The following is a 21,381-nucleotide window of genomic DNA, read 5'->3' on the forward strand; positions in this document are numbered from 1 at the left end:
GTTGACAATCAGTCCAGTCAAACCCTAAGAGAGATGAGGATAAATAAGGAGGAGGTACTAAAGGGACTAGCAGAATTAAAATCAAACAAATCACCTGGGCCAGATGGGATATTTCCAACAGTACTTAAAGAAATGAGGGAAATTATGTATAGGCCGCTAACTCGATTATTCCAAATGACACTTAGAACAGGGGATGTTCCCACTGACTGGAAGACAGCAAATTTCATACCAATCCACAAGAAAGTGGAGAAAATAGAGGAGCATCTCAATGAAAAACATATTCTTGGAGATAGTCAACATGGGTTTAGACGAGGCAGATCATGTCTTACTAACTTAATAAATTTTTTTGAACATGCAACTGCAGCTGTAGATCACGTGAAAGCATATGATATGATATACTTAGATTTCCAAAAAGCTTTTGATAAGGTTCCACACCAAAGACTGATCCTCAAATTGGAAGCTGTAGGCATTCAGGGTCATGTAAGTAGATGGATTATGAACTGATTGATGTATAGGAAACAGATTAGAGGAGTCACTTCTAACTGGAGTGAGGTTGTTAGTGGAGTTCCACAGGGATCAGTACTAGGGCCTTTGCTTTTTCTAATCTATATTAATGATCTGGACTCTGGGATACTTAGCAACCTTGTCAAATTTGCAGATGATACTAAAATAGGTGGCTTAGCAGATACAATCTTGGCAGCACATGCTATTCAGAGGAACTTAGATAAATTCAGTTGTGGGCTGACACCTGGCAAATGAAATTCAATGTGGACAAGTGCAAGGTAATACATGCAGGAAACAAAAATGTCCACTATAATTACACTATGGGAGGTACAGATCTAGATGAAGTAATGCATGAGAAAGACCTAGGAATCTATGTGGATTCACTTTCTCCATCCAAACAATGTGGGGAAGCAATACAAAAGGCATACAGAATGCTAGGGTATATCGTCAAAAGTGTAGAATTTAAAACAAGGGAAGTAATGTTAAGACAGTACAATGCGCTAGACCTCATCTGGAATACTGTGTACAGTTCTGGGCACCACACTTCAAGAAGGATATTGCTGCTTTAGAGACAGTTCAGAGGAGAGCAACCAGACTTATTCCAGGTCTGAAGGGAAAGTCCTACTCGGAGAGACTGAGGGAACTGAACCTTTTCACCCTGGAACAGAGGAGATTACGTGGGGACTTGATCCAAGTCTTCAAAATCATGAAAGGTTCCTCAAACCAGAGGAGCTTTTCCAGATCAGCAGGGACACACGAACCAGGGGACACAAATGGAAATTGGGCTTCAAGGCATTCAAGATGGAAAGTGGTAGAAGCTGAAAGTTTGGGAACATTTAAAAATAGACTGGATAGGATCCATGGATCACTTAGATATTAATGGACACCAAACGAGCATGATGGGTCGAATGGCCTCCTCTCGTTTGTAAACTTTCTTATGTTCTTATGTTCTTATGTTCTTATGAATGTTCCCTAAGCATGTTTCAAATGTTCCCTAATTTATGTTACAAATGTGCCTTAGCACCTCTCTCTCTCTCTCTCTCTCTCTCTCTGTAGATGCATCATAGGGAACATATGTAACAATCTCTCTTTTTGTTTACCAAAAATGAGAGTGAACGTATTTCAAGTGGGTGTTGCCTTGGTTGTAAACGTTTTAAGATTATTTACGAAGTGTAAAGTGGATTTGTCTCAGTTCTCCGTAGTTTTCAATGTATGTGCCATTCAGTAGCGTTCATGTTACAGATGTGCCCTATGCAGTGGTAGGGTCAATAAAATGTCAGTAAAACTTTATTTTAGCAATTATGGAGGGGAAGAACTGCAAATAGAGGGTCCCCACTAATTATCTAACTTACCAACAACGTTTCAAATTAGGTCTTGCGAAGCTGCCAAATAATGCTGTATAATCGTATGTGTCTTCATACACCGGCTGCTATAGTCTGATAGCTTTGATTATATATATATATTTTCTCGTGAACCACAAATGCTATTTGCTTGATTTTTACAGAGTATGTTATAAATACCATTCTTATGAAGCCTGACAAATTGTATGATTATGAATATTTTCAAATCATTTGTTTGTTTTTCCTAACATGTTACAAATGTTCCCTATGTGAAAGATGCATTATATCTTAATAACGTCTAAACAATTAAAGATATACAGATTATTATTTTCGGTAAAGTTATAACACATTGCTATTAACTATGTGTGTCAGTAAAAGTTTAAAAAATCCTAACAATTTTTTATTGATCCTGCAAAATAAGTGTTTAGGGAACATTTGTAACATAGTTAGGGTTAGCCACTGGGTAAGGGTTACATCTTCAGCAGTAAGTTTATTCATGTTAATTATTCTCATCAATGTTAAAGAACAATAAGTTCTATCATGTGTGTCGATAAAATGCTGATATTCCATAACGTTTGCTTGTGTATTCTGCAAAACACATATTTAGGGAACATTTGTAACATTAGGGTTACGATTTGCCATAGACGTGGAATGAGTTTGATTGTGATGTTAAATGGGGTTTAAAGACGCAGTCGCCTCAGTGCTGATTACTATTGCTGTGTTTCTCCACTTCTACTCCATGCTTGGGAACGCCCACATCCAGTGACGTCAAAACCGGTGGAAAAGCGGGCCGGTTCAAAAAAGATCAGCTGGATCCCAGGCCGAGCAGCAGCTCCGGCTCCAGCACCGGCACCATGTCGCTGGAAAAGCGCTAAGTGAGCTCACAGTGAGCTCAGTGTAATGTCTGCTCTGGTGAGCTCACAGTGTGACCTAGTCGTGAGTTCACGTCTTCACTGGGTAGTCCTTGACAACTTAATTGACTCAATTCTTGGGCTTAATTGGTCAAAATGACCATTGCAAATCGATTCTGAAAAGCAGAAGTCAGGCCAGCAACACACAGACACAGCCCGGTAAGCTGTACAACCTTAATTAAACATACAGATGGGCTCCAAACAGCACAGAGGAATTTAACAAAGCAATCAGTTCTACAGAAATAACCAACATCATCAACTCTTTCCTCACCTCACAGTATCAGCCTGACATCTCAGGACTAAATCTGGCCATAAATGATATCAATCAAATATTTCAAATTGCAGCCACAATGGCAAATCTTAAAAAGACAAAGAAAAAGATAAACCAGAATCACACACACACACAGACATGGTTTGATGATGAGTGTAAATCAATACGAACAAATTTAAGGCACCTATCCAATCAAAAACATCCAGTTCTGGGAAATGTGGAACAATTTAAATTCAACAAAACAACAAGAATTGGCAATACAAAATGGAACCATTTGGAAAAAATACTTTGAAAAGCTTTATAAAGATATCCAACAAAATGATCTGACACACAAACAAATTGAACCCAGGGAAAAACTGAAATTACTCGAACAATCAATTAAAAATAATCAAAACCCAACTGATGCTCCAATCACCCTACAGGAAATATCTAAAAAGCTCCAGGCACTTCCACCCAGAAAAGCCTGCATCCCGGACAGCATCAGCACTGAGATGCTCAAACACAGCAGCGCACAACTGCAGGAGGCTGAGCTTAAATTGTTCAACATGGTCCTCAGCACCCCTGACTTTAACCTGGCAGTGAAGGCACTCAAAGACAAAACAAGAAGAGCTTTCTACACAATCAGAAGAAGAACACACCAAACCACGCATGCAGGGCAGAATAAGGCCGCTACCCAACTCTCATTAATATAAAGAAAAGAGCACTGCAATTCTGGTGCACCTGAAGAAAAGTGAGTCAGACTCACTGCAGTACAAGGTCCTCCAAACCCAAGAGTTCAGCCCTGAAAAGAGTCCCCTGAGTCAGCTGGCCCTGAAGCTCACGGCACTGACCCCCGCTAATACTGCGAACAGAGACCAGCTTCAGGTCAGCACTGCTTACCTGCCCCCAATTAGAGTCAACCAAATCATAAAGATAATCAAAACCTCCTATCTGGAACATTGGAACAATGAAACCAAATTCCCAAAGTAAACTGGATTGCTATCGGGCCCTAAACAGAGAAAACACCCTGACAGAGTATCTCTTCACTGTCAGAGATACGAAGCAGAGACGCATCCTGACCAAGTACAGGCTCAGTGACCACAGCCTGGCCATAGAGACAGGCCGACACAGGCAGAGCTGGCTGCCCAGAGAGGAGCGGCGCTGCGGTCACTGCGAGACAGGAGAGGTCCAGACAGAGATGCACTTCCTCCTCCACTGCAATAAATATGCCAAAATAAGGGACACATTCTTTAATAAATTCATAAATATTGTAAAATCATTTTCTGAATTGATACATGAAAAACAAATAGCTATCCTCCTGGGGGAGGGACACACTGCCCCCCTGGCCGCCCAATATGTAGCCGCCTGCCACAGCCTGAGGGGCTCACTGTGAAAACATACAGGAGCACCAGCTGTAAACTTGTTAAGTATAAATAAAGTAAATGTACATGTCTATTAAGATTTTATTTATACATTATTTTTCTTACCTTTTATTATTTTTCAATTTATGTATATAATATTAACTGCTTTGGCAACACTACGAAACTGTTTGTCATGCTAATAAAGCACCCTTGAATTGAATTGAATTGAGAGAGAGAGAGAGAGATTGTGTGAACAGAGCACTGCTGTAATACAGCATGAAAAGAGCCGGTGCAGTGAAGCGATGATTACAATAATGATTATTAAAAGAGTTATATATGATATTAATGATTTAATTGAGGTTATAATGGACAAGTCAAAAGGTTAAAATGTTTGGCTCTATGTAGGTTTCGAGCCGCGCTGTTTGGGGGCCCAGTGCTGCTCCGACGCCGCCGCTCTGATGCTCTGGGCGTTTAACCCGCAGCGCCACCGGAGCAGCACCGTAAAACAACTAGAAGACAGATCTTATAAAGTGTTATTTAGTTGTACATATACTGCACAGCACAAGAAACATTGGGAAAACAAGACAGCTATATGAGTGACATGTAATGTTATATGTACCTTGGATATTTTAGACGTTTTATTAAAGCACTGTCCTGTGCTACTGAAATATCATCAACTATTACAATTTGAAAGCTCCCCAAATCCTTTCAGATGCCTCTCCTAATGAAATGTGTGGAATTCAGATCGGGAATATTTGCCCGTTTGTGATCCATTCGCTTGTTCTAGGTCCACATGCTATACATATGAAAAGAATAGAAACCTATTGTGAATCCAAGGTTGTCTATTAGTGAGTAAGATGTTCATTAGATTCACATTTGAGTTGTATTTCATGTCAGGATGTGAGCGCAGTTGTGAAGGATTCAGAAATCAGTTCTTGGAATCGTATCCTAAACTGGGTGAGGGGCTGGATTTGAACTCATGAAGATTTCAGGATCTTGGATGTTATTCCTTGCCCTGATGAGGGGTACTCATGAAATATTGAAGGGACCCAGAAATCCACATTGGCTCTGCCATGATCTATGTAAGGCCACTACAAAGAGATCTTAATATGGATAAGGTACGAGCTTATTGTTTTTCGTTTTCATGTGTTTCCTAGTGCCAGTACATGATTATTCACCAGTCTTCTGTGCTGGGTTTTGAGGGTTTCACATGAAGCTGTATTGTAACATTTTTTTTGCTGTGAATCATGTGACTGCTGCAGTGCATGTTTTAGGTTCCTGTACTGTCCTTATCAACTGGGCCCCTGATGACGTGCCTCTTTTGTGACGGAGAGAGAATCACAGTGATGGCTGTAGCAGCGGGTATACAGTACTACATGATCTATTTTTAAAGTCTTACTTGTAGCAAAATGTATAAATGTGTTTAGTTGGTTACAGGAAATATGCATTCTAATTTAGTCTTACCAAAATAAATGTAATGCTCTCATTAAATGATTTCAAAATGAAGAAAAGCTGATTGGCTGCGATTTGATTTAATATCGTTTAAACTGTGATTATATGGTGTAGAACCGTGTGGGAAATAAGTGGAGAAATCGTGGAGATAAAGCAAATAGAACTTTAATCGAGCCGCTCGGAAGCCCCACGTCAGGAATAATTCCTTCAGTGAGAACTTAATGTTTACCAACATGAGTGCAGCTTTATAGGAAAATGACGTAACATCTTATGGCCGTTCATCCAATCAGAAGATACAGGTCCGGGTCCGTTTTATGATCTGTCCTCCCGTGAAGAGGTGATGGATCCAAAGCAGATGTCCGTCTTTGATGTGCACTAGGAAGATGCGATCCCACGGTCGTCATTTACCTAGTGTCAATCGCTCGTTAACAGAAACAATTCCTGCCTATCTGGAGAAACGATTAAGTCATAAACAAATTCTCAGCAGACATCTGTAGGCTATTTCGGCACTGTGTGATCTTTCATTACTGACAGGAGTTTCTAACAAACCAACCTTGTTGACCCTTTACTTGTGCTGCTAAATCTAATCTGCTCAGTCTGTATACAAACTACTTCTAATGCTAGTATTAATATAAAACATTATATAGTTATCACAAAACACTTTCTTCAACTTCCTATACAGAGTCTTCATTCTCTGCTGTTTGGCAATAGAGCAAAGCAGAAAGAAGCCAAAAAGTTATGTTTGTCAGTTACAAGCAAATCCCCTTAGGGGTTAGGAAGATTTGACGCTGCGTTTTCAGCTCCTTCATCCCAACCCTTCCCCGTGGGGTGTATATGTGTGTACGGCGAGTGTAAGGGTGTCCCTGCTGTCTGGGAGAGCGATAAGTGTGTGTCCCTAAATGTGAATGTACAGAATGTCCTGAAGGTGTCTCATGGAGCAGAGTGACCTTTGTAATAGTATCTTTCCAATGCATCCTTTGGTTTTCCTTGAGTCATGAGGTTTATTGCCTTTGATACTAAATCCATTTGTCCTCAGTCACATGGAGCCTCCAGAACCAAGGGGATAGAATAAGATTTGTGTCAATGGGTGTGTGAGTTTTGCTCCTCCCGAGTGAGGGACGGTGTCGTTTAGTAGAAATTTAGAGAAAGTCTGCCAACGAGGGTGTTTTAATTGCAGCTGTAACCATAGTAGATACATTATGAGGTTTACAAAGTTGTTGAGATGCTCTTTGAACGGTGTATTTAAGACATAAAAAAGAAACATACAGACATAGCAGAATAGTAACTACCGATATCAATCCATGTAACACAATCATACCCAGATTACCAAAGGTATCAGCAAGCCATCCCCAGAGGGTTTTTCCTCCGGAGGACTGGTGTATCTTTGTAGTTGCTTTGATTATTCTGATCCATCTTCGGTCTAAAGTACCATTCTCCTGTGATGCCTAAGGCATAATCATATGCATACCGTACATTAGAGGCAACTCTAAGTTGTGAATAATCAGAAAATCCTGGAATTGGAATGGGGATCATTGGAACCCCTTTCTTAGTGTCGTGTGGAATGTGGGAACAAACCCAACATTTTGTTTTATTAAGGGCATTTGCATAGGTGCGTGTCATTTGGATACATTTGTTATCTGTCCATGATTCAACTAAGGACATACTCATAATTTTTGATTACTTCTCCTGCTGTTGTTATAAACCCTCTACGTTCCCAGGTTGCCATATAGTCGTGTACTACTCCAAATGCATAGTGACTGTCAGTGAAAATGTTAACTTTAATGTCTTTCGCTATTTTTAATGACTCAGTCAGCGCCACGAGTTCTGCCACTTGGGCTGAACAGTGTCCTGGCAGGGATCCTGTTTTTACGACGGTGCTATCATCCAATACCACCGCCCACCCAGTGTGGGGAATTCCATCTTTTATTTTCCTGGATCCATCAACATATAGTTCCAAGTCAGGGTCTGTGAGGGGGTTTTCTAGGAAGCGACTGTGGTCCTCCTGGAGAACCAGCTCAGAGCATGTATGCTCTTCTCCCTCCCCTAACATCCCATCTGCTGGGTTTACTCGTGTGTCTTTTATTATTTGTATGGATTTATCTCTGGGGAGCAAAACAGCTTCCCATCTAGCTCGTCTACTATCGGAGACTGAACGCAATTTGCCGGTGTGTAATAATTCAACTAACGTGTGTCCTGTGTGCAGAATCAACTGTGTGTTCATTACAATCGAATCGCATGCCTGCACTGCCCAAGAGGCGCAGTCTACTGCTGCCATACAGCGATGCATGCCTGCTGCTACCGTAGGTTGCTTTGTGGAGTAATAGGCGACGGGACGTGTCGGAACTGCTGTATAATAGATCCCATCTTGGGAACAGTAGAGGTGAAATGGTTTAGTATGATCTGGTAACCCGAGGGCGGGGGCATTGCTGAGAGCCTGTTTTATTACACGATAGGCTATTTCCTGTTCATGTCCCCAGTCTATGGGGTCCAAGGGAGCCGGGCTCCCTTTGATTAACGCCTGTATCGGACCTGTGGCTTGTGTGAAATTAGGGATGAAAGTGCGGCAATCATTAAGGAGCCCCATAACTTTACGCACAGCCCTAACATTATGTGGTTTTGGCATATTTAGAATGGCTTCTTGCCTATTATGCGTCATAGATTTTTGTCCTTGTGAAATGTTGTGTCCGAGATATTGAACCTTAGTTAAGCCTATTTGTGCTTTCTTAGGGCTTGCTTTAAATCCTGCCTTTTGTAAGACACCGAGGACTCATCAGGAGACGCAATCAAAAGATCATCCACGTACTGGATGATTAAACTATTCCAGGGTGTCAGATCCATTCCTTCTAAGGTCTTGGCCATTGCCTGGTGAAAGAGTGTCGGACTGTTGTGAAATCCCTGTGGCACTCTAGTCCATGTGTACTGTTTGTCACATACAGTAAACGCAAATTTATCTTGGGAATCAGAGTGGAGTGGCAGGCTCCAAAATCCATTGCTAATATCCAGGACGGTAAAAATAGAGTGTTCAGGTTTCAAATCATTTAATATAGTGTTGGGATTGGCTACAATCGGGTGTAACCGGGGTGTAACTTTATTCAATTGTGTGTAATCAATTGTGAGTCACCATGAGCCGTCTGGTTTTGCCACTGGCCAGATTGGAGAATTAGTGGTTGAATGCGTTTCGCGTATTATTCCTTCATTTTGCAATGTTTGAATAATTGTCTGAACTGCTGTAAAAGCTTCTGGTTTAATAGGATACTGTTTATGTGCTTTGTGTACTGGACCTGGGATTACTATAGGTTCAATTTGTGCCAGACCACAATCTAGTTTATGTGTTGCCCAAACATCAGGAAATTCCTGACATACGTGTCCAAGTGGTGTGTCTGGCCATATATGAGGTGTTGACGGTGTGAGTGAGATACTAGCACAATTTGTTGCGTATCTTTGTGTATTCTTTTTATTCCCGTGTGTATTGGTCCATATTATGCAATTATTATTAGCATCCACTAGTGCGCCGGCTTCTCTAAGGATATCTATACCTAATATTGTCCCCTTTTATACAGGTAACGAGCTGAGATTAGGAGCACTCCCTTTAAGAGAGTGCTCCTAATCTCAGCTCATTACCTGTATAAAAGACACCTGTCCACAGAAGCAATCAATCAATCAGATTCCAAACTCTCCACCATGGCCAAAGAGCTGTCCAAGGATGTCAGGGACAAGATTGTAGACCTACACAAGGCTGGAATGGGCTACAAGACCATCACCAAGCAGCTTGGTGAGAAGGTGACAACAGTTGGTGCGATTATTCGCAAATGGAAGAAACACAAAATAACTGTCAGTCTCCCTCGGTCTGGAGCTCCATGCAAGATGTCACCTCGTGGAGTTTCAGTGATCATGAGAACGGTGAGGAATCAGCCCAGAACTACATGGGAGGATCTTGTTAATGATCTCAAGGCAGCTTGGACCATAGTCACCAAGAAAACAATTAGTAACACTATGCAGTGAAGGACTGAAATCCTGCAGCGCCTGCAAGGTCCCCCTGCTCAAGAAAGCACATGTAGAGGCCCGTCTGAAGTTTGCCAATGAACATCTGAATGATTCAGAGGAGAACTGGGTGAAAGTGTTGTGGTCAGATGAGATCAAAATCGAGCTCTTTGGCATCAACTCAACTCGCCGTGTTTGGAGGAGGAGGAATGCTGCCTATGACCCCAAGAACACCATCCCCACCGTCAAACATGGAGGTGGAAACATTATGCTTTGGGGGTGTTTTTCTGCTAAGGGGACAGGACAACTGCACCACATCAAAGGGACGATTGACGGGGCCATGTAGCGTCAAATCTTGGGTGAGAGCCAGTCTCCAGACCTTAATCCCATAGAAAATCTGTGGAGGGAGCTGAAGGTTCGAGTTGCCAAACGTCAGCCTCGAAACCTTAATGACTTGGAGAGGATCTGCAAAGAGGAGTGGGACAAAATCCCTCCCGAGATGTGTGCAAACCTGGTGGCCAACTACAAGAAACGTCTGACCTCTGTGATTGCCAACAAGGGTTTTGCCACCAAGTACTAAGTCGAAGGGGTCAAATACTTATTTCCCTCATTAACATGCAAATCAATGTATAACTTTTTTGAAATGCATTTTTCTTGATTTTTTTGTTGTTATTCTGTCTCTCACTGTTAAAATACACCTACCATTACAATTATAGACTGATCATTTCTTTGTGAGTGGGCAAACATACTAAATCAGCAGGGGATCAAATACTTTTTTCCCCTCACTGTATATATATATATGTGATTTGAAGTGTATTCTTATTTGATTTCCTCCCTCCTCAGGAATCACTGATAAAACATTGTTATTTGAAGGAGAACCTGACCACTTAATTCCCTCCATATCGGAAGTCCTGCAATGATCCATGTGCTGCTTGGAGGTGCACCAGAAACGGCCAGTCTTGATATTTATGATTGTTTCACGGACATCAATATCTGGACAATCAAATTAGTAAGTATTTCAATGGTTGAAACTTGTGTTTGCTCTGTATTCTAAGTTTCTGTGCCTTAGGGAACCTTTGTGACATACTAAAAGGACATACTGGTAAGATGTTGGGCACTTTTCAAACAACAAAAATGGCATTTGGTTAGTTATAAGGGACATTTATACCAGTCTGTGCAAATATCTATGCATATTCCAATGTTTGCTGCAGGACTTACAGATTGAGTGAGGGGGTCAATATGTTTGATTCAGAACTAACCACTGCTTCTTCAATTTTGTTTTAAACATAATTTAAAAGAAAAGTGGGCTATACATTGGTCTTGATAAAAGGAGCAGTGGTCCCTGAAGCAATTATTTTAGTTTTTTGGTCACAATTCCTAAAACCCATTTTCTGTAAAATATGTTATCAACTTGCATTAATATATTATCCAAAGTACAATCATACTAATCATGAAGATGTTCGTATTATTATATTCTAAGGGTTCTAGTCTATTGTGTATTGTGTTTATTATTAGGCCCTTCTCTTATGTTTTACAGTTGTTATTATTATTCCATACAATACAGGGATTAAATTAAGTATTTTAACCACAAACTTGAAGACAAAGTCTTTGAGGAAAGCAGGGCCCTGTTCGTTCCAAGGGTCAAGTTTCTTAAGACTCAAATAGCTATTTAAATGACTTTCGTATTCAGTCGACTTAGTCAATTGTCCAGCTGGATGGCTGGGCACAGGCGGGCAGCGCAGTCTGTAAAGTTCTTTATTTAATAAAGTCCTTTAAAAGAATTCTTCGTACGGCTCAATCTCCTTCTCCCAGTTTAACCCTTCTGTTGCTGGCAAAGACTTAGTTGGTTTCTGGTTCCGGTTCTGGCAACAGAGATACAAGTTCAGCTGTGGCAGCGAGTTACTGGTTTAGGTGAGAGAGAGATAGAGGTGCGTTATCCTTTATAGGCCTGTCAGATCAATAGGTGATTGGTTCTTTAGTTTGTGAGATTGGATTTCGGTTTCAGCCCCCAGTGTCCTATTGGAGGGGGGCTTGATTTATGACTGATGTCAATCCATGCCATCTTTTGGAAATGCCGGTTGGCACGGGTTCGTAGCTCTGTGTCGGGATTTCGGCTCTCGTCCATTTCAAAGAGTTTTTATTTCCTACAGGCCCCCTTCCCCAGACATCTCACAGCAGGGATTCCAAGCTATTTGGCCCATTCTCGGTGCCATCCTCCCAAGACTGTCACTTTGATGTAAACCAGTTCACATGCTGATGAGTTAAGGAAATCTGATAAATTTGGGGGGGAGAGGTCTTCTTTAGATCAGTGCTTCAGCTCAGAGCTAAAATGCTCTTATCAGAATACACCCAACATAACGCTACACTGGTTAATTCTGTTCTGGGAAAACCACAATCCTGCAGGTTTAATAAGTCTCTCTACACATCAGTCCCTGAGTACCTTCAACCAATGGTCATTTTGACCAATTAAGCCCAAGAATTGAGTCAATTAAGTTGTCAAGGACTACCCAGTGAAGACGTGAACTCACGACTAGGTCACACTGTGAGCTCACCAGAGCAGACATTACACTGAGCTCACTGTGAGCTCACTTAGCGCTTTTCCAGCGACATGGTGCCGGTGCTGGAGCCGGAGCTGCTGCTCGGCCTGGGATCCAGCTGATCTTTTTTGAACCGGCCCGCTTTTCCACCGGTTTTGACGTCACTGGATGTGGGCGTTCCCAAGCATGGAGTAGAAGTGGAGAAACACAGCAATAGTAATCAGCACCGAGGCGATTGCGTCTTTAAACCCCATTTAACATCACAATCAAACTCATTCCGCGTCTATGGCAAATCGTAACCCTAATGTTACAAATGTTCCCTAAATATGTGTTTTGCAGAATACACAAGCAAACGTTATGGAATATCAGCATTTTATCGACACACATGATAGAACTTATTGTTCTTTAACATTGATGAGAATAATTAACATGAATAAACTTACTGCTGAAGATGTAACCCTTACCCAGTGGCTAACCCTAACTATGTTACAAATGTTCCCTAAACACTTATTTTGCAGGATCAATAAAAAATTGTTAGGATTTTTTAAACTTTTACTGACACACATAGTTAATAGCAATGTGTTATAACTTTACCGAAAATAATAATCTGTATATCTTTAATTGTTTAGACGTTATTAAGATATAATGCATGTTTCACATAGGGAACATTTGTAACATGTTAGGAAAAACAAACAAATGATTTGAAAATATTCATAATTACAGCATACAATTTGTCAGGCTTCATAAGAATGGTATTTATAACATACTCTGTAAAAATCAAGCAAATAGCACTTGTGGTTCACGAGAAAATATATATATATAATCAAAGCTATCAGACTATAGCAGCCGGTGTATGAAGACACATACGATTATACAGCATTATTTGGCAGCTTCGCAAGACCTAATTTGAAACGTTGTTGGTAAGTTAGATAATTAGTGGGGACCCTCTATTTGCAGTTCTTCCCCTCCATAATTGCTAAAATAAAGTTTTACTGACATTTTATTGACCCTACCACTGCATAGGGCACATCTGTAACATGAACGCTACTGAATGGCACATACATTGAAAACTACGGAGAACTGAGACAAATCCACTTTACACTTCATAAATAATCTTAAAACGTTTCCAACCAAGGCAACACCCACTTGAAATACGTTCATTCTCATTTTTGGTAAACAAAAAGAGAGATTGTTACATATGTTCCCTATGATGCATCTACAGAGAGAGAGAGACAGACAGACACTAACACTCTCTCTCTCTCTCTCTCTCTCTCTCTCTCTCTCAGCTGGGAGTGTGTGGGAGGGGTCTGCAGTGAGCGGGAGTGCTGCTGAGAGCTCTGTCCTTTGGCTGTGTTTTTTTGTTGCTTTACTTTTTTCAGTTTGTTTATTTTGTCTTCTGTTTTCAGTGCTTTTCTTATTGTGGGGGAACAGGGGAGGGGAGGGGGGAGTACCGGTAGTTCTTCCCGGGTCGGGGGGTCGGACCCCCTGAATGCGTCTTTTGAAAAACTGACCCGACGCCATGGAGTCAAGATCGCTCCGGTGCAGTTCTGCCCCCTAGAGCAGTGTGTGTTAGCGGTTGGGGAGGTAGCAGGGTGTGAAAATATCAAGTCTGCTGCCATTGTTATCTTCTTAAAAACCACTGATCTGCTCAATCAGCTAGTGGCTAATGGCACAGTGTTAGACGACACTTTCACCCCGGTGTTGCCGCTCGCTGCTCCTGCCCGGAAGGTAACGCTGTCTAACGTCCCTCCGTTCATCCGCACCGGCTCGGGCAGCTGATGTCCGGCATTAAGAGGGTCCCGCTGGGCTGCAAAGCCCCGCAACTGAAACACGTCATGTCCTTCCGAAGGCAGCTGTATATGATCCTCAATAACATCAATGAGGATCTTAATGTCATTTTTAAATTTAAGATCGACAATACCGACTACGTCGTGTTCGCTACTTCGGAGTCCATGAAGTGTTTCAGGTGTGGGAGCGAGGGGCATGTCGTGAGGAACTGTCCCGAGCAGGACAGGGAGCGGGAGGAGGAGCGGGGCGACGCGGGGAGGAATAGAGACACCGGCCCGCAGCCACAGATGCAGCGGGCAGACAGAGATCGAGCCCCGGCGGAGGAGACAGTCGCCGGTCGGACCGATGGTACCACTGATGCCGTGACGGGGGAAGAGCTGCCCGGAGGCGATGACGCACAGCTGGGGGACGGGGTCGAGGCAGCGGGGGATAGTGACGACCGAGACGCCGGGGGGAGATGGTGTTGAGGCGGTGCACGGGGCGCTGGTTAGTGACGAGGAACAACCTCAGCAGCCAGCAGACGGGCGGACAGACACACAGGGTGTAGCCGAGGAGGAGGCAGGGCCAGGCTCGGCGGTACAAGCCGAGGCGCCGGGTGGAAAAAACGCACTAAGAAGGTGCTGGGAGGGAGCACGGACGGTGTTGGTAAATAGTGGCAGTAAAAGAAGTGGTGGCACAGTAGTGAAGCTGGGGTAGCGAGCGGCTTGGTGGGGAAAGGTCCGGCTACACGCTGGAGCATCGCGGCAGCCACCGGGGACGCCTCGGGCTCGGAGTGACAGTGAGGGCGGCTTCACGGATTCCTCTCTCGCCTCCTCGTCCTCGGTGAGTCAGAGCTGCAGTGAAGGATATCAGGAGGTTTTTAGAGAAAACGAAGGGAAAGAGGTCTGTTGTAGTGGAGCAGTTTTTCCCAGATCGTGCACGCCTGCTGGCCTCTATTAAGTTTTTACAGAAACCCTGACCTATCAATTTGTACAACACTCACTGAAAACCATGGTTGGGGTCAATTCCTGTTTTTCAATTCCAATTCCTCCTACAAATCAATTCAAAATTGCAATTACTTTTTGCATTCACAGAATATTCTTTATTGGAATTGAATTGAAAAGGGAATTAAAAATTGAATTGGAATTGACCCCAACCCTGTTGAAAACAAAACAAAAAATACAGATCTGGTTCTTCAAATCTTCACTCTGGTTTCATTCTGTGTCGTAGTTCATTTATCTTGCTGTTAATTGCACCACCAATTACACTCTTTGGGGTACTGGGCAATTTTTTCGAGGTAGCCCCTAAAAAACATGTATCACATAGATTTAATGACTTGCACATAGATATATAAAAATCTTTTAATAAACATACCACATATCTTTGAGAAGGGTTCATTAGTTACATATTGCCACAGTAAATCAACATTTTTGTGTGTGGGTGTATTTAAACGTTTTGGTGTATGCTCTTAAACTTGTCTTACACTAGTTCATAGTAAAATCTGTACTTGGCGAAGCAGCTATGCAAAGGCAGTCTTTTCTCCATTAATACCTTGCTTAAGCATTACATTGATGTGGCACAACTGGACTGAAATGTGAAGTATTTGCTCAAAAGTCAAATTTAAATGAGACATGAAAGTTTATATTGTCAAGGATCCCATGGCACTATTCATTATTATTATGTATTAATATGTCTGAAGCATTAATCCAAGGTGATTTACAAGGTGTTGTTGAAAGAGTGACGTGGCTGAATTCTAAGTCAGGCTTCCCTCAATCAGGTCTAACAAATTTGTTATGACTCCACCTTTACTGCTGTGTAGTAATCTGCTGGTACAAAATGGCTGCACCCCAGAGGGTGGTGGGTGAAGTGAGTCTGTAGAGCACTTCGGGATCTTTCCAGCTGCTACATGTAAGGTATTATTATTTATTAATAAATTAACTCTAGTCTCTGAAACTAAAACAAAGGCCAAAGGAACATTTCAAATGCTAACCCTTTGTGTTCTATACAGTTAAAAAGGAGAGTTAGAAATTTTGTACAACAGCATTTACATACCATATATGGCTTCCACCTTTAAGCGATCCAGAGGTGTCTTTTTCTCCGAAGTTGGATCTCTCTTGCTGCCACCACCACGAAGATTGCTCTTTAATAATGTTGGAAAGTCAAAGACAGCAACCGTCAGGGTTCTTGCATATGACGTATTCGTGCTGCACCTCTCTGCAAGGATCCAGGACAGTTTGTCAATGTAAACTCCAGTGCCTGGGAATATTTCCACCTAAAAGACAATGGTAAATAAAAAACAAGTTTATCCCCAAACTATTCTTATATTATGTTAAGTGGAATACATTATCAGTAAGGCTGTGATTTTGTTACAGAAATGTGTTATTAAAGACCACAGTATGTCTCAATTCTAAGTTTATTAATTTACAGACATAATAAAGTCAGTGAATCTGTGACACCCATAATTCAATTACATTCTTATTATCAACTATAACTATGAATATAACTGATAATGTAGCATCATTAGATTGTTTACAACCAATATTTGTTTTCAATATATATATTTTTACCTTGTCTTTGTAATATTGTAGACCAAGAGTGTTATACCTGTTTTGGTGATTCTTTGTCAGATTCAGAACAATTTGCTGTGGGGCTGTCAGAACCACTTGATGGTGACACACTTTTGTCTTCATTGCTGATAAATGTGGCTTTTGTTACAATTTTTTTCAGATTGTCTAAAAGGTCTGGAATCTCTGGAGAAAAAAACCTTAGAATTAAATGATAATCATTTCTAGTAATATATTTAATACAAAGTGAAAACAAAACCATCAATGCCTGCAATTATACTTGAGAGACTTGCTCTATGTTATTGGCAAACTGACCTTTTTGTGGGTCATTAACATTAGCTACGAAAAAAATAAAAAAGATAAAATACAAGAATTACCAGGTCTAATGTAATGCATATAGTCATTAATGTAGGATTATGAAGTTATGTTGAAAAACTTTATTTAATAATCAGTATTATTAAACTATTAGACAGTGCACATTAAGAGTCTGTATTGTAGTTCTAGATTACTTCAGTATGATCAACTATAATACATTACTCTGGAATCTAAATTACTGAAGAATAACATTTATCAAGGTAAGGAATTATTTGCTATAAATAAAAAAACTTACCATCAACCATACGGTTTCGAAGACATTGGTTTTCATTTTTAAGTCTTGTGTTTTCCTTTTCGAGCTGCTTAACTTTTTGCTGTAGCTCAACTTCACTGGACTCTTTAAATGTCTGTAGAATATGACGGGATCTAATTCTTGAAGCTCCATCGGTTTTCTTTCTTATTTTGTGCTGTATTCAGAGAGGAAAAGAGTTTAAAATGAAAATATATATATATATATATATGAATATGATTAAAAAAAAACAATCCTGCAATACATTTATTTAATATTTGCAGTAATTATCTCACCGGAAATGATATCTCAACTGTGGTTCATCAAGGTCACTATCATCTGAAATTTGAAGTTTTTTGTTTGGTTTAGGTACTCTCTTCATTTTAGGACAGGGCATTTTTGTTAGGTCATTAAGTTTTCTTCTTAGTTCGCCTTCTTTTCCTAAAATAAAAATAAAATAAATAAAACCCTGCATTATGTCCACAGATATTTGGGGATTATATTTATTTGTCATAAAAATACTGTGCTTTGACCATACAAATTAAGATGAACAGCCAACACTGAATCAAAACTGAAGTTAAATTATATCTGGTTTAATTTATTTTGTGATTTGGGGGATTTTATTGTAAAGCACAACACACAATAAATCGTTCTTACAAATGCCAGTCAAGTATGACGAGTTTTTAGCGCCCTCACCACCACCTACCATGTTATAAGAGTATGTTAGAAGTACAACACATTAATAACTTAAACATTCATTTCAAATATACTGTGATTGTATATATCAAATAGCATGTAAAGACTTTAATGTTTTTTTTTTAAATAAACATTGTTACCAGTCATAATGATCTGCGCTTCATGGACAGGCCATCCACCTTTTGGAGGTTTGTTCGTGTCTCTCCACTCTGCTCTGAAGTTTCGAGTCGTCTCTTCGTCATCATCAGCAATGCTGAATAAATCAAAATTGCGAAAGCAAGCAGTGGGAATCACGCTGTAAGAGTCTTTGTCGACCCCGCTTTCCCACTTCACCAACGCGTGCATCACCGCCATACTACCTTCACCTTCTCGTCCGTTTTTTCTGCGCCTTTTTCCCCCGACAAGTCACGGCACAAAAAACAGTCCCGCTCTGCATTCTGGTACTTGGCGTTCTTAATAACACCAACAGGGTGTAATCGCATAGACCACTCGAGCATAAAGTACTACATATCCCATCTGTTACAGTTTTTTTTCATCTTCTGAAACTGCAATTTAGCACTTTCAACTGTTTCTTAGTGATTCCTAGAATTACTAACCGGTATTGTAGTCAATGTGTTTATAACCTTTTTTGTTTAACGATTTGTGTGTTATCCTATGGGATCCCATGGTCTTTGATTTGGTCACGGAAGTGATTTGTCTTTGATTTGTTGATCTAGAGTTGAATTTTAATTAGTTTTTCCCTTTTGTATAATTAGTGTAGTGCTACATTTAGTCTTTGTTTTTAAATAAATTTGACAATTTATATCTTTGGAATTGGTGTCTGCGTCCAATTATTACAGAAATTGAGTTATACAAGACTCCAGGATTCGTGATAAGGTGATACTATGAATTCACTTCTTTAATTGAAATGTATAAGTGTACCTTACGCTACATATATGTATGTATGTATGTATGTATGTCCAATTGCTTTGACAATACAAATGAATTGAATTGAGAGGGAGAGAGAGAGAGAGAGAGAGAGAGAGAGAGACAGACAGACAGACTGACAAACAGAAAAACAGACAGACACAGACACACACACACACAGAGCCAGCCAGCCAGCCAGCTCAGCGATGACATCACAGCCTCTCTCAGCTGACTGCTATGACATCACAGAGCACGTACATTCCGTTGCTTGCCGTCTGTCAACCACTCAGTCACTGCCAGCCAGACTGGCTGGCTGGCTGGATGGGGGGGCTGCTTGCTGCTGCTGCGTACCTTAGCAAGCTTATTTGCTTGACCGGCCTTCCTACTCCTCTGCCCACATGCCCACCTATGCCCGATCTGCTGTTCACCTGGATCACAGCTCCGCCCCAACAAGGCAGAGCCCCCCAAGAATGGTACAAACTCACCCACGATCCCCTCCACGGAAAGCTTTAGCAAAAGGCAAAAGCGTTATACGTAATGAAGAGGAACCCGAGTCCAAGACGCATCCGACCAGCCATACATATTTCTGTGTATTAAAGATCACATTTTCTTACATTTAGTTTTTCTGTACTTTATTACATCTTATTGTGATTTATAAAAGTATTGTTTCTTTTCCATATGTATGTATGTATGTGTGTGTGTGTGTGTGTGTGTGTGTGTCTGTCTCTGTGTGAAAGTTAGTGTGTGTGTCTGTACGTGTGTGTGCCTGTCTCTGTGTGAAAGTGTGTGTGTGTGTGTGTGTGTGTGTGTGTGTATATGTCTCTCTGTGAAAGTGTGTGTGTGGGTGTGACAGTGTGTGTGAGTGTCTGTCTGTCTGTCTGTCATGTAATTCGCACATCTGTGAGGGCACCATTTTTGCAGAAGAGATGTACACATTTTGGAGCAACATATGCTGCCATCCAGACATCATCTTTTCCAGTGACGTCCCTGCATTTTCAAACAGATCACATTTTATTACACTTTGTTTATCTGTACTTTATTACATCTTATTGTGATTTATACTTGTAATGTTTCTTTTCCATATATATGTATGTACAGTGGGGGAAAAAAGTAATTGATCCCCTGCTGATTTTGTACGTTTGCCCACTGACAAAGAAATGATCAGTCTATAATTTTAATGGTAGGTGTATTTTAGCAGTGAGAGACAGAATAACAACAAGAAAATCCAGAAAAATGCATTTCAAAAAAGTTATAAATTGATTTGCATGTTAATGAGGGAAATAAGTATTTGACCCATTTTCAATGCCCTGGCTTAGGGAAGGAGGTTCTCACCCATGATTTGACGGTACATGGCCCCGTCCATCGTCCCTTTGATGCGGTGCAGTTGTCCTGTCCCCTTAGCAGAAAAACAGCCCCAAAGCATAATGTTTCCACCTCCATGTTTGATGGTGGGAATGGTGTTCTTGGGGTCATTCCTCCTCCTCCAAACACGGCGAGTTGAGTTGATGGCAAAGAGCTTGATTTTGGTCTCATCTGAGACCACTTTCACCCAGTTCTCCTCTGAATCATTCAGATGTTCATTGGCAAACTTCAGACGGGTCTGTACATGTGCTTTCTTGAGCAGGGGGACCTTGCGGGCGCTGCAGGATTTCAGTCCTTCACGGCATAGTGTGTTACCAATTGTTTTCTTGGTGACTATGGTCCCAGCTACCTTGAGATCATTAACAAGATCCTCCCATGTAGTTCTGGGCTGATTCCTCACCGTTCTCATGATCATTGAAACTCCACGAGGTGAGATCTTGCATGGAGCCCCAGACTGAGGGAGACTGACAGTTATTTTGTGTTTCTTCCATTTGCGAATAATCGCACCAACTGTTGTCACCTTCTCACCAAGCTGCTTGGTGATGGTCTTGTAGCCCATTCCAGCCTTGTGTAGGTCTACAATCTTGTCCCTGACATCCTTGGACAGCTCTTTGGCCATGGTGGAGAGTTTGGAATCTGATTGATTGATTGCTTCTGTGGACAAGTGTCTTTTATACAGGTAACGAGCTGAGATTAGGAGCACTCCCTTTAAGAGAGTGCTCCTAATCTCAGCTCGTTACCTGTATGAAAGACACCTGGGAGCCAGAAATCTTGCTGATTGATAGGGGATCAAATACTTATTTCCCTCATTAACATGCAAATCAATTTATAACTTTTTTGAAATGCGTTTTTCTGGATTTTCTTGTTGTTATTCTGTCTCTCACTGCTAAAATACACCTACCATTAAAATTATAGACTGATCATTTCTTTGTCAGTGGGCAAACGTACAAAATCAGCAGGGGATCAAATACTTTTTCCCTCACTGTATGTATGTATGTATGTATGTATGTAAGTGTGTGTGTGTCTGTCTCTGTGTGAAAGTGTGTGTGTGTGTCTGTCTGTGAAAGTGATTGTGTGTGAAAGTGTGTGTGTCTGTCTGTCTGTCTGTGAAAGTGTGTGTGTGTGTGTGTGTGTGTGCGTGTGTCT

General features: G+C 41.1%; 1 non-coding gene across 1 annotated transcript; it reads right to left on the reverse strand.

Annotated features, from left to right (window-relative positions):
• Nucleotides 1-19,315: 19,315 nt before the first annotated feature.
• On the reverse strand, nucleotides 19,316-19,430 carry LOC136769172 (U5 spliceosomal RNA). The gene has a single exon (XR_010822130.1). It is a non-coding gene; the product is annotated as a U5 spliceosomal RNA (small nuclear RNA).
• Nucleotides 19,431-21,381: the final 1,951 nt, after the last annotated feature.

Source organism: Amia ocellicauda, chromosome 14, assembly GCF_036373705.1.
Source record: "Amia ocellicauda isolate fAmiCal2 chromosome 14, fAmiCal2.hap1, whole genome shotgun sequence".
In the NCBI taxonomy this organism is placed as follows: domain Eukaryota; kingdom Metazoa; phylum Chordata; class Actinopteri; order Amiiformes; family Amiidae; genus Amia; species Amia ocellicauda.